Raw genomic sequence first — 12999 nt, 5'->3', positions numbered from 1 at the left:
CCATCAAAACGATGAAAAAATATTGCCGTTGTCAGAGATATACAGTTATCAAACAGTCAGGTGAATAAACAACACTGAGACACTTGAGACTGTTAACGTGCTGCACGGGTGAAAACTCAGAGGGAGAGTCACACCCAGTGCGAGGCACAGCTCTTTATTTATAGGTTACATTGTCAATATGCAAATGCTTTCTGGTGTGTGTGTGTGTGTGTGTGTGTGTGTGTGTGTGTGTGTGTGTGTGTGTGTGTGTGTGTCAAGAAGTTCGTGTGTGCTAATCTCTTGCGGTAAATGTCACAGGGTCAGCTTCCTGTTTCTGCAGAAAGCTGTGTCTGGTGAAATATGTGAACATAAGCAGAACATAACATTTGAAGCATAATCAAATAAAACAGTAAAAACTCTATAACATTCCCTCCTGTTGTTAATATATTTCACTCCTGAAGTTAATATTTTACACTTAATCATACTTTATTATCAGCCAACAATCACTTGCTTATAACATTTTCAATTGTAGCATCATTCAGTATGTGTGTGTGTGTGTGTTCCTATACTAAATCTTCTTCGTCCGGTTCATCTTCTTGTGGCAGTCCAACATAGGTGATTACTGTGGTCTGTACCATTTTGTCAATCATGGATCTTATGCATGGTAGGATACATATGGAAAACAAGCATAATAATAGAAGCAGAACTCCTATCAGTATGAGTCCTTTTATCACGAGGGTCTTCCAGCTGCCGCTCAGCAGCCAGGTCAGCCAGTCCTCTGTGTTCGTGACATAGTCTTGTTGCTACGCATTACTCAGTTGTCGCAACTTGTCTAGGGCGGTGGTCATGGTCAGGGAGTGCACGTTATCCGGGATATAGGTGCAACAAGTGGTGTTGAATAAGACACAGAGGCCCCCTCTCTCAGCGAGAATCATGTCCAGGGCGACCCTGTGTTGCATGACCACTATTCTGATCGCGTTGATTTCCTCATTCTGAGCCTTGTTTATCTTTGTTGAGCTGTTCAGGAAAAGTCCAAATCGATAGTCGAGAGTCTCAATTCTTAGCATGTTTTTTCATTTCCGACCCATCGGAACAGTGAGTGCAGGACCTTCTGTCCGGTGGTCCACAACTTGAACTCCGCTGGTACATCACTGCCCCAGATTGGGTCATGAGGTTGCACGTCATCAGTGCTCCTCTTGCGTCTTGGTTGGTTTTGATGGAATACTCTGAATGTGTGATCTGACACTAAAATTGGGGCGCAGAGTCCGGTGCTGGTGGGATGGTGAAGTATGTCTTTGAGCCACATGCCCACGCTGTCCCCTGCACCCAATATGTGCCATTCAGGAAGCTTGTCTGTGCCTTTCTGTCCTGTGGCATTCGGAAAGTCTGGGAGCAGTTTCGGTTCCTTCCCAGCCTTCTGTTGCCGTATGCGAAGGTGAAACATATTGGATGTTGTATTCCTGGTTCCCTCCTGACGTTGAATGATTTTCCCCTGTCATTGGTTGCAGGGGACACTGGAAACAGTTTATTTTGCGACACCACGAAACAAACGATAGCGTAAAATGAAACGATAGACGTTTTTATATCATCATCCGATATATATCGTTATATCGAACAGCCCTACCCATATGGAAAAGAAATAGTAAAAACCTATATGTGATTACTCATGAAAGTGGCCACTTTCATGAGTAAATCATATAAGGCTTACATGATTTTCTCATGAAAGTGGCCACTTTCTCATTACTTTCATACATTGTTTTAGTAAGTATCCAAAACATACAAGTTTCATTATATAATTTTTCAAGGGATCTTATATCTGTTTTCACTCTTATATGCTTTTCATACAAGTTTCACACAAGACAGATACAAACTTTATAAGATTTATATATATCTTTTCCATATGGGTAGTAATGACTTCATAAACTTCTTCACAAATTTTTTTTTTATCATTAGAGAAAAAATTACCAATAATTATCCCACAGATGTAATATTATCTACAGCTACTTTCAGTACCATTGATATTCATTTAGACTCTTTTTCTCCAATTGATCTTTCTGAGTTAACTTCAATAATTACTTCGTCCAAACCATCAACATGTCTTTTAGACCCCATGCCTACAAATCTGCTCAAAGAAGTCCTGCCATTAATTAATGCTTCAATCTTAAATATGATCAACCTACCTCTAATAATCGGCTATGTACCACAGGCCTTCAAGCTGGCTGTAGTTAAACCTTTACTTAAAAAGCCATCCCTAGACCCATCTGTCTTAGCTAATTATAGGCCAATCTCCAACCTTCCTTTCATATCAAAAATCCTTGAAGGCGTAGTTGTCAAACAGCTAACAGATCACCTGCAGAGGAATGGCTTATTTGAAGAGTTTCAGTCAGGTTTCAGAGCTCATCACAGCACAGAAACAGCTTTAGTGATCTTATGGCCTCTGACAGTGGACTCATCTCTGTGCTTGTCCTGCTAGACCTTAGTGCAGCGTTCGATACTGTTGACCATAATATCCTATTACAGCAATTAGAACATGCTGTAGGTATTACAGGTACTGCGCTGCAGTGGTTTGTATCATATCTATCTAGTAGACTCCAATTTGTTCATGTAAATGGAGAGTCCTCTTCACACACTAAGGTCAATTATGGTGTTCCACAGGGTTCAATGCTAGGACCAATTCTGTTTACATTATACATACTTCCCTTAGGCCAGGGGTCGGCAACCCTAGGCACACGTGCCACAGCTGGCACGCGAAGGGTTAACTGATGGCACAACCATAGCTGGACTGGCCATCGGGCATACCGGGCATTTGCTCTGTGGGCCGAAAGGTGGTGGGTATTTTTACACACTGGCCAGCTGGATGCTGACCAGTATGTAAAACTAAATCAGTTGTTTGGTGGTGGCTATGGCGTAGCTTCCACAGATTCAGTAGCATTAGTAAGTGGTGGAGGCCAGCAGGTGGATGAGGGAGAGGGGAGGCAGGAGGAGAGACCCGAGGCAGCCGCCGGTCCAAGTGTCAGGTGAACTGAACTTCAGGTAAGAAGTTATGACCTGCAGTCTATCTGGGTCAGTTGCCAACCGACCTGTAAAAACAGAATCGTCATGATATCGGTTTGGATATGTGGTGAGAGGGAAACACAAAGATGAATCATCAGAGCTGAACAGGTGATGGAGAAACAGGTTTACCTTTTAGGTGACATGAATGAGTTGAAGGGAAGTTATGAACTGTTTCTGAGAGACAAATAACACCAGGATCCTTTTCTCTCTAGATTTTATGTGTCTGACTGAGACGTAGCAGCAAAATAAGGATTATGTCCACTTGAATGAAATCTGCCCGTCTGGCTGTTCTGTCATTGGAACTCCGCGTCTTTTAGGACGTGGTGGAGGACTTGCTGCTGTTTACCAGGACAGACTCATATGCAAACTGATGACCTCGGACTTCTTTTCTTCATTTGAGTCACAGATGATGAAGGTTGGTTCTCTGAAAACCTTTTACTGTATTTTAATCTATCAACCTCCTGGAGCTGCTGGGGTCTTTCTAACTGAATTTAAAGACCTTCTGACATCGATCATTAAACTGGAGAAGGTTGTAATATTGGGAGACTTAAACCTTCATATTGATGACGCTTCCTGTAACACTGCTGCTGAGCCCATCACCATCACTGAGTCTTTTAACTTTAAGCATCATGTTTCTGGCCCCACACATACAAAGGGCCACACTCTTGTTCTTGTTTTCTCCCTGGGTTTAAATATACATGATGTATGTGTGGAAGATGTCCATGTGAGTGACCATAGTTGTATATTCTTTAATTTGTCATTTTACGTGGATCCTTCACCTCCTAAATTGATGATCCAAAGGCGGATTATAAACCAGGATGCTGCTAGAAGGTTTTCTGCCATTCTGAGTTGTATAAATTGTCTGTGAGGAACCTTGGAGTAATTTTTGACCAAGACATGTCCTTCAATGCACATATTAAACAAATATGTACGACTGCTTTCTTCGATTTGCGCAACATCTCTAAAATTAGAAAAATCTTGTCTCAGAGTGATGCTGAAAAACGAGTTCACGCATTTATTACTTCCAGGCTGGACTACTTCACTATTCATTATTATCTGGATGTCGTAAAAACTCCCTGAAAAGCCTCCAGTTAATCCAAAAATGCTGCAGCAAAAGTACTGACAGGGACTAGAAAAAGAGAGCATATTTCTCCTGTATTGGCTTCCCTTCACTGGCTTCCTGTTAAATCCAGAATTAAATTCAAAATCCTGCTCCTCACATACAAGGTCTCAAATAATCAGGCCCCAGTTTATCTTAATGACCTTGTAGTACCACATCACCTTATTAGAGCACTTCGCTCTCGCACTGCAGGCGTACTTGTTGTTCCTAGAGTATTTAAAAGTAGAATGGGAGGGAGAGCCTTCAGTTTTCAGGCCCCTCTTCTGTGGAACTAGCTTCCAGTTTGGATTCGGGAGACAGACACTATCTCTACTTTTAAAATTAGGCTTCAAACTTTCCTTTTTGCTAAAGCATATAGTTAGGGCTTAGTTGTGCTGCAATAGATGTAGGCTGCCGGGGGATTCCCATGATGCATTGAGTTTTTCCTTTCCAGTCACCTTTCTCACTCACTATGTGTTAATAGACCTCTCTGCATTGAATCATACCTGTTATTAATCTCTGTCTCTCTTCCACAGCATGTCTTTCATCCTGTCTTCCTTCTCTCACCGCAACCAGTCGCAGCAGATGGCCGCCCCTCCCTGAGCCAGGTTCTGCCGGAGGTTTCTTCCTGTTAAAAGGGAGTTTTTCCTTCCCACTGTCGCCAAAGTGCTTGCTCATAGGGGGTCATATGATTGTTGGGTTTTTCTCTGTAACTATTATTGTACGATCTACCGTACAATATAAAGCACCTTGAGGCAACTGTTGTTGTGATTTGGCGCTATATAAATAAAATTGAATTAAATTGAATAAGTGGAAAAAGATGGATCGATGAATGGATGGGGGACAATTTTATTTTCAGCTCTTCTCCCACTCCGCTTACAACCTTATTACAAACTACAGAGTTGCTGCTCTATAGAAGCAAATCCTAAGGCTCTTTCAAGAGCTGCTCTGATCTACTCTTTTCTATTACAGTTTATTTTGTTCCTTTCCAAACTTTAACTTTGTTATTCTAGTCATCCCTGTGTATTTCTATCTCTCCAGTTATTGCTCTCTCTCACACTGTCTGTGTGTGTTTCTGTGTTATATGGTGAGCTACATCGAATTTGGAAACTACACTACTGAATGGCAACAGCTTCACTGAAAGTATGTCTCAGCCTTGTCAGCACAACTGGAACAGAAACAGTGAAGGAAGACGCTTAACCAGTGACCAACAAGAAGGCTGGGATAAGTTCCTTATGTTTCAAATTACATTCTTATATTAACAATGTCTTTTACTGCATTACATTCACATGTTTTTAGATCAAGTGGAAACATGGAAACAAATCAGCTTCCATCTTTTGGTCTCCTTGCACATACACAAAAGCTGACATTACAGTGAATGGCATAGATCAAAATGAAAGAGCACAAAATGCTCTGCATGCTTTCAAGATTCCACCAGATAAAGTTAATCTCTGCGCACACACCTACATGAAGGGGGAAAAAATGTATAATTTTTACATGTTCAGTCTTTTGAGAATTTGGAAAAAGTCAAGGAGAGCCTTAAAGTCAGAATTGTCATTTGACATGCAGACACACTGTTGGGTTCATGATGTTCAGACGTTCTAGGCAAAGACCTTTATTTTTGTATCAAGCACCAGCCTAGTATGGAATGCCAGGACTGCCATAATGAATTAATTAAATACACCATTAAATAATTAATTAAATCTGGCAATAATTAATTAAAGTTGGAAATAATTAATTACATAAATATTTACGACACATGTAATTAATTAATTATTGACACATATAATTACTTATTGACACATTTAATTAATTATTTATTTATTTCACATTTTAATTAATTATTGCCACATTTAAATAATTATTTAATGGTGTATTTAATTCATTCATTTTGGCACAGTTGACTCCTTCAGGTCTCACCATGAAATTATTTTATCTGTCAGCCTATATCATTTTGTGTGGCTGGATCTGGAATGGTGTGCTATGACTTTTGGTGTTTATGACTTTTATAGTTTTTTAAATGTTAATATTTTAGTGCTAATTTTCCCGCGCTTATCTGCCGCACAGTATTGAGACATGGGTTACATATGTTATATCATTTTGTGCGGCTGGATCTGGACTAGTATGCTATGACTTTTGGTGTTTATGACTTTTATAGTTTTTTAAATATTTAGATTTTAGTGCAAATTTTGGCCCATTTCTAGGCCCATGGGAAAGATTCATCTTTTGGCCCCATAGAAACAGACTTCATTTGTGGTGTGTTGGCTCTCTCTAGTGGTATACCGGGAGTAGTACGGCCGAAAGGGTGTATGCTTGGTGGAAAACTCCATATCCCACAATTCATAGCACGCCTCTACACAGTCAAACAATGGCGGCCACCACTTCGTTTTATATGTCTTTTATTAGTGTTTCTAGGTCACAAAATAAACTTTTAAGACATTTTCGTGTAAACTTCAAATATCTGCTCGTTTTATCAAGACATCCCATATTAGCAACAGTTCTCTTACGATGTTGCTGCTAGCTGGTTAGCTAGCAAGCACGGCTAGCTAGCGCGGCTAGCGCCACTTCGCTGAAAAGCACCCAGGCTTGGCTTACAGTGAGGCAGCTCACACTCCTTTCACCCCCCCGATCGCTCGCAAAGAGTCTGTGTCTCAGCTGGACTTATTTTTAGTTTATATGGGACGATGATGCTGGTCGAGTTGTTTGGTGGTGGCTAACGCGGAGCTACAACAGAGGGCAGCTAGCCACCGGTGTATGACAGAAAGGACATGCAGGAAAAAGAGACATACTAGGCGGCCGCCGATCGACCGGTGGTGGCTAACGCAGAGCTCAAACAGAGGAGAAGCAGACCCAAGGCGGCTGCCGGTCGGAGCGTCAGGTTAACTGAATTTCAGGTAAGAAGTTATGAACTGCACTCTATTTGGGTCAGATATAAACCGAGTTTAGGTGTAGTTTATTTTTGTTGTGCTGACTTTTTACAATCAGTTACAATAACTTGTACTGCGTGCTAGCTAGAAAGACCGAGTTTCTATACAGCTATGTGCGCGCTAAGTTACTGATGTTGAACTTTATTTTATTCATAAGGGTTAGTTCGTAGAGTTGCCAACCGTTGCGTACAAACGGAATTGTCCCGCAATCAGAGAAAATATTACGCGTTTCGTATTGAGCTGAAAAGGAACACAGTTTGTCCCGTACTTCAGGTAGAACCAAAGACGACACAAAGCTGGATTTATTCTGTTGTTACACAGCCTCCCCTGTCATTCTCTGGCCTGTTACAACTTCAATCATGAAACTGATCAATGATCGGCTTTTCTCTCTTGTTTGTTTGTCGCGTTAAACAACAGAAGCATGTTTAAGCTGTTCTAACTGTTGTTAGAATTCATTTGATTTTAATTTCTAGTATCAGCTGATGTTTGCTGGAGCCACAGCTGTATCATCAGAATTCCTTACCGAATCATCAGAGCTGAACTGGTGATGGAGAAACAGGTTTACCTTTTAGGTGACATGAATGAGTTGAAGGGAAGTTATGAACTGTTTCTGAGAGACAAATAACACCAAGATCCTTTTCTGTGTAGCTGACAGCTGGTAATTATGCAGGGGCGGATCTAGCGAAGCTTTTGCCAGGGGGCCAGGTAGGGCATTAACAGGGAAAGGGGGGCACAAAGATATACTTTTCTTTCTTTCTGTTCACACCGAACGCAATAGACGCGAGCAAAAACGCCCCAAACGCCCCTAATTTGACACGTACACATTTGCACCTCAACGCGTGTCCAAGAAAAACCACCACGCCTCAAAATTGCATATTTTGACGTGCGTGAACCGGAAATGTGGAAGGGATGTGGGAGGAAGTCGTGCCAGACCGGTATCTTTGCTAGATGGCAGCTGTCGAGCTAGCGCTTGAAGAGAGAGTCTCCCTTCTCTATTTACTGTGGAGAGCAGAGCAGCGGCGTTAAGGTCGTCCTCGCCGTACCTGGGTCCATCAGGTCCTTCAGACGCGTGAGCAGTTTGGTGAGTTTCACCACTTGCTCCAGGAGCTGCGCCTGGATGACGGCCGATTCCAGCGATATCGCCGTCTTTCCCTCGCCCAGTTTGAGGACCTGCTGTCCCACATCGGTCCAAGCATCGCCCGCCTAGACACCAACTACAGCCGCTCAATCCCACCTGCAGAGCGCTTGTCCATCTGCCTGAGGTTAGTAAAAGTGTTTAATACAGTAGTCCTTTATTGATACCTGTGCTAATATACAGTGGGGCAAAAAAGTATTTAGTCAGCCACCGATTGTGCAAGTTCCCCCACTTAAAATGATGACAGAGGTCAGTAATTTGCACCAGAGGTACACTTCAACTGTGAGAGACAGAATGTGAAAAAAAAATCCATGAATCCACATGGTAGGATTTGTAAAGAATTTATTCGTAAATCAGGGTGGAAAATAAGTATTTGGTCAATAACAAAAATACAACTCAATACTTTGTAACATAACCTTTGTTGGCAATAACAGAGGTCAAACGTTTACTATAGGTCTTTACCAGGTTTGCACACACAGTAGCTGGTATTTTGGCCCATTCCTCCATGCAGATCTTCTCGAGAGCAGTGATGTTTTGGGGCTGTCGCCGAGCAACACGGACTTTCAACTCCCGCCACAGATTTTCTATGGGGTTGAGGTCTGGAGACTGGCTAGGCCACTCCAGGACTTTCAAATGCTTCTTCGGAGCCACTCCTTTGTTGCCCGGGCGGTGTGTTTTGGATCATTGTCATGTTGGAAGACCCAGCCTCGTTTCATCTTCAAAGTTCTCACTGATGGAAGGAGGTTTTGGCTCAAAATCTCACGATACATGGCCCCATTCATTCTGTCCTTAACACGGATCAGTCGTCCTGTCCCCTTGGCAGAAAAACAGCCCCATAGCATGATGTTTCCACCCCCATGCTTCACAGTAGGTATGGTGTTCTTGGGATGCAACTCAGTATTCTTCTTCCTCCAAACACGACGAGTTGAGTTTATACCAAAAAGTTCTACTTTGGTTTCATCTGACCACATGACATTCTCCCAATCCTCTGCTGTATCATCCATGTGCTCTCTGGCAAACTTCAGACGGGCCTGGACATGCACTGGCTTCAGCAGCGGAACACGTCTGGCACTGCGGGATTTGATTCCCTGCCGTTGTAGTGTGTTACTGATGGTGACCTTTCTTACTTTGGTCCCAGCTCTCTGCAGGTCATTCACCAGGTCCCCCCGTGTGGTTCTGGGATCTTTGCTCACCGTTCTCATGATCATTTTGACCCCACGGGATGAGATCTTGCGTGGAGCCCCAGATCGAGGGAGATTTTCAGTGGTCTTATATGTCTTCCATTTTCTGATGATTGCTCCCACAGTTGATTTTTTCACACCAAGCTGCTTGCCTATTGTAGATTCACTCTTCCCAGTCTGGTGCAGGTCTACAATACTTTTCCTGGTGTCCTTCGAAAGCTGTTTGGTCTTGGCCATGGCGGAGTTTGGAGTCTGACTGTTTGAGGCTGTGGACAGGTGTCTTTTATACAGATGACGAGTTCAAACAGGTGCCATTCATACAAGTAACGAGTGGGGGACAGAAAAGCTTCTTACAGAAGACGTTACAGGTCTGTGAGAGCCAGAGATCTTCCTTGTTTGAGGTGACCAAATACTTATTTTCCACCCTGATTTACGAATAAATTCTTTACAAATCCCACTGTATGCTAAACTATCGTTTATAGACTGCTAACATGGATGTGCTATGCTATCAATGAATGCCATCGGTGTTTACTGATAGCAAACTGTGGTATGGAGACGACTGTTTATAATATTTCTAGTGATACTCGAAAGGTCTCATCAAGTCCCGATTTAATTCAATTTATGCTGTTATCAGTGTTTGCAATGATAGCATGGCTGTGGTATCATATCAATGTATGCTCTCGGTGTTTGCTGATATCAAATGGTACGAGGACCACTGTGGGTTAATCTTTGTTGTGATACTCACTCCTTTTTATTTAGACCTGGTTTAATTCTGGGATAGATGAATATTTGTATATAATCCTCGCAGCTGTCAGACTCTATAACAGGGGTCACCAGCCTTTCTTAAAACTGAGAGCTAGATAAAACTGTGAAAAGTTTGGTTCATCTTTAGTTATATGGTTCTATCTTGATAAGCTGTCCTATCACAGGTTAATTTTTTCAAAAATATTAACAATGATATAAGCAAGGAAAGGGCTATATGTCAACATACAACTCTTTATTTCTATTAATGTCTTACTTCATTCCTACATGATTGACATGTTTAGGAATTATGAGTGATTGGCACACTGTAGTTGTAAAAGTTGCTACCAATCAAATTACGATATGTTAAAGTTAAAACAAAACACAACTGTTTTAGATATTATCTAATATACATTTTGTAATTATCCTTATAATTACAAAATGTTTTATGTAAGATTTATGTTTTGTAATTTAAATCTGACATCACAAAAGTATTTTGGAATTTGAATAATGTATTTTGTAACTGCAGTACGCATAATACTAATTTTAAGTGACTTATGTATGTATGTATGTATATATATGTATATATTGTACTATTCTTAGTTAGCGTATTGTCTGTCTTGTCTTAATGTTGGTTTAAAATGGAGCACTGTAACAAAAGCACGTCCAGACAAAGGCACCCCATATATCATATAGGAGACACACACATTGATATACACTAAATATTTATTTAATTTCTTTTTTTGTGGTGCCCAAATTTATGCACCTGCTTGATTTTGTTTAAACAGCACACTTTCTGTAAATCCAGTAAACTTCTTTTCACTTTTCAAATATCACTGTGTGTGTCTCCTGTATGATATATTTAACTGACATGTTTTATTGTAACAACCAACGATTTATACAGGAAGATAATGGCTATTAACAATGTTGCCTAAACTTTTGCATCCCACTGTATTAGTATATTTTGTCATTAGTATAATATGAAATAAATTCTACACGTGTCAAGTCATGTGCCAACATTTGCTGTGTAGTAGAACTGAGACATTAGTCATTATAAAAATTTATTTGAAATAATATTAAAATTCTCAAACAGAAAAACATTAAACATAAATATATAAAATATAAGTATTTACAGAGAGACAGGAATAAAAAGGACCCCGCTGCTCTCCAGAGCAGGAACAAGGCTGAGGAGGAAATGCTCCATTGGAGACTGGTGTGGCCTCTTCAGGGACTCCAGGATGGCCAGCTCCACTGCCGATGGACCGTCCTGGGACCCGTCCCTCATCTGCCTTGGAGCCGTCCTCCTCTGTGGGCCTGTAAAACAGCACAAAACAGAAAGAAATGAGAAGGCTGCTACTAGATTTTAATTTCAACATTGAAAAAAAAACAAAAAAAACAAACAGGATATAATCAGATTGGTTGAAGATATTTAGTAAAGGTGATCACAAGGCAATCCCACCGACTAAAAAGGTATCAGTGCTTGCTGTACATACCTGTGGGTGCAGCAGCAGGAGCTCAGGGACTGGGGAGCCAGGAGAAGCAACAGGGGATGCTCTGCTGCAGAATCAGTTGGCTCTATCAATACAGTATTAAATGTTAACAGGTTGAATATAATAATCAGAGAAAGTATATACAGTGGTTCCTCATTTATTGCAGCAGGGGTTCTCAGAATAACTAGCCCCTGGTCACGCACTTTATACACTGTTTTCCCCACACACATGAACATTGGTCACAGTTCTCACAATTGATTCTCAAAGTGCAAACCTTTGTAGATTGCAAAACGTAAAAGTATTATTATGCCACGTTTTGTCTTCATCTGCCTGCCACTTTCGTGCGCCTTTTTCCCTCGCGGTGCAGGTGTGTATTTCCGAATGAGGGTCATAGTTATGGGTGTTTTTGTGCTGTTTTTTCTATTGGATGTGATGGTTATCAAAACCAAACATGATAAATTTGGCAAGCGCAGGCGACACGACACGCAGGCTACAGAATGCAATGCTGTACTGTGCAAAAAAAAGAAAAGAAAAAGAAAATCAGCGAAAAAGCGAAACAGTGACGAATGAACAGCGGGACCACTGTGTGCTGTTTATTAATAAACAAAATATATTCCTATATGACAACATGCATGAAAGCAGAACGGTATTTGTACGTCAGTGGGATAATAGCGGGGGCTTGCTAGCTTTTGTGCGGCTTCCCCGGGTCAGTGAAAACTTTCAAAAGAGAAATGAATGAACTTACCAAGTTGCCCGATCTCTTCACATATCTTCCTCCAAGCTCGGTCCTGTCTCGGTACAGAAAGCAGCTGGTGTCGTACAGCTCCGGGTTGTTTGCTACGGCATTTATTAGCCTTCCCTCCATTGAAGAATGAAGGGCTTTGGCTGGATCTGCCCCTTTGACCTAGGTCAGAGCCACGTCACCAGGCTCCTGATTGGTTGTCGCGGCGCGATTTGACGCTGGAGTTCAGATTTTTCCAACTCGAGCGGTAGACGCGAAAACGCATGTATGCACAAAATGCAACACAAAAACTCACGCGCGTTTTTTTTTCACGCGCCAAACGCGCTAGACTGACGCGCGTTTCAGGTGTTTTGGTGTTTTGGCGTTTTCGCGACGCAAATCTGGTTCCGGCTCCCGCAATTGCGGGACGCTCTGTTCGCATCTATCGCGTTCGGTGTGAACACACCGTTACTCTCATATAAAATATTTAGCTTTTATTAAATAGTTATCTGAATCTTACAACCAAAGTTTGTATAATAATACACAAGACTTGCTGTAGACCATTGTTATTCATTCAGAACACTGTGTAAAAATAACAAAGTGAATGCAAACGTGCATAAATATTTATTTTACGTGTTTGATGTGTGGTCTGCAGTGCCGCTGCGGGGGAGG

Source organism: Rhamphochromis longiceps, linkage group LG15 (assembly GCF_057381845.1).
Source record: "Rhamphochromis longiceps isolate RC_006_pf linkage group LG15, R_longiceps_female_GT1.1, whole genome shotgun sequence".
Classification (NCBI taxonomy): Eukaryota; Metazoa; Chordata; class Actinopteri; order Cichliformes; family Cichlidae; genus Rhamphochromis; species Rhamphochromis longiceps.
Note: the sequence above shows the minus strand (reverse complement) of the source record.